Here is a 1,798-nt window from a genome sequence, read left to right on the forward strand (position 1 = left end):
TTTCAAGTCTTTGATGGCACTGATCTCTGCAATCCCTCCAGGAATGCGGTACTGCTTTTGATTTACTATTTTCCTAGGCAAAGGCAGTTCTAATGATGTCTGCTTAGCCTTTCCTCCCTTGATAGCCCTTATTCCACATTTCAGGGATCCAATATGGGGGTTCTGCCAGTTACTAAGTACGTCTATTCCAATGATGCATTCTGGAACTGGGGAAATAACCACAGGATGGGTCCGGGGGCCCACTGGACCCACAGTGAGGCGTACCTGAGCTAAAACCCCATTGATAACTTGACCTCCATAAGCCCCTACTTTGACTGGCGGGCCTTTGAAATACTTTGGGTCTCCTGGAATTAGTGTCAGTTCAGCCAATGCCATAATTCCACAGGAGACAGGTTGCTCTGATTACTACGGAACCTTGTTGTCTATTATAACCACACCCACCCTATCTCTGTTGATTCAGTGCTGACACCTGCCCTTTACCACCATGGGGACCAATCAGCCCCATTGTGGGCAAATGTCGGAGTTCGCTTAGGGCAGTGCCCACTGTTAATCCTGGTTCACATAAAATAGCAATTACAGGAGTCTTAAGAGATGCTGGGGCCCACTTCACAAACTTGTTCCTTATGGTTGTAGTAAAGGGTATGTCTTCAGGACACCCCCTTTTGGGGTCTATGGGAATATCCTGATAGATCCATTCCAACATACCAATTTCCCTAAGCTTTTGGATGCCTTCCTCTACAGTGTACCAAGGTAGGTCAAGTACTTCAAGGTGGTCTAATCTAGGCCATCTGGCAGTCCATGCTTCAGGGAACCAACCACATAAAGAATTAGATCCTCTGTTAGCCTCTCTCGCAGAGACACTGAAAGAAGAATCTGTGCTTAGGGGTCCCATATCCAGAAAATCAGACCGGTCTAATACTACATTTCTTGCACCAGTATCCGACACCGTTAGTAACCATTCCCAGGGATATTCCCCAGGCTTCTGCTTGTACGTATTAGAAACTCCTGCAGATCTCTGTGAGTATAGCGCACTTCTTCCTGGGTAATCATCTCAACCTCACCTTTAGGGCTTTCTGAGCCTTAATGTTAGTGACAGGTCTAGAGGAAATAATGGGTGGTGAGGGTGTTTCTTGGGTGCTCTCAACAATATCTTGTAAGGCATCTCCCTCAGGCAATGCTACAGATACAGCCCCACCTGGAAGTTGTTTAATAGTTTGGTTAATCTACAGAGGTGTGGCTTGTTCTATGGACAGTGGTTTAATACCTTCAGCTTGGAAGGGTGGATCTATTGACAGGGGTAGGTCAATTGTTTCTAGGGGCTCAATATCCTCCTCTTCTGGATCATCAGCCCATATGTTCCCATCCTATGTTTCAAGGTTTTAATTTTTTTCTGATCAATGCCCTCACTTTAGTATCAGAGACTGCTCTAGATCTGCAATTCAGCTGCCGTTGTAATTCAGCCACTCGCATGATGAGACTGGACCTGGTTCTCAGCAATGTCAGCTCTATTACTAGAGGAAAGAAGGCTCTCCTTTGTAGCACAGGCGGAGCTTTTTAAGTCCATTATTCTGTGCTAGAGACAAGCCTCTGAGGTTCTGAGACCATCCCTCTCTTTGTTTGTTTTTTTACATTTACCACTTTATTTATTTTTAAACATTTTATTGGGGGCTCATACAATTCTTATCACAATCCATCCATCCAGCCATTGTGTCAAGCACATATGTACATTTGTTGCCATCATCATTCTCAAAACATTTGCCTTCTGCTTGAGCCCTTGATATCGGCTCCTCATTTCACC

This window comes from Echinops telfairi, unplaced genomic scaffold (assembly GCF_000313985.2).
Source record: "Echinops telfairi isolate 266 unplaced genomic scaffold, ASM31398v2 ScPeMD7_5;HRSCAF=22, whole genome shotgun sequence".
Taxonomy (NCBI): Eukaryota; Metazoa; Chordata; class Mammalia; order Afrosoricida; family Tenrecidae; genus Echinops; species Echinops telfairi.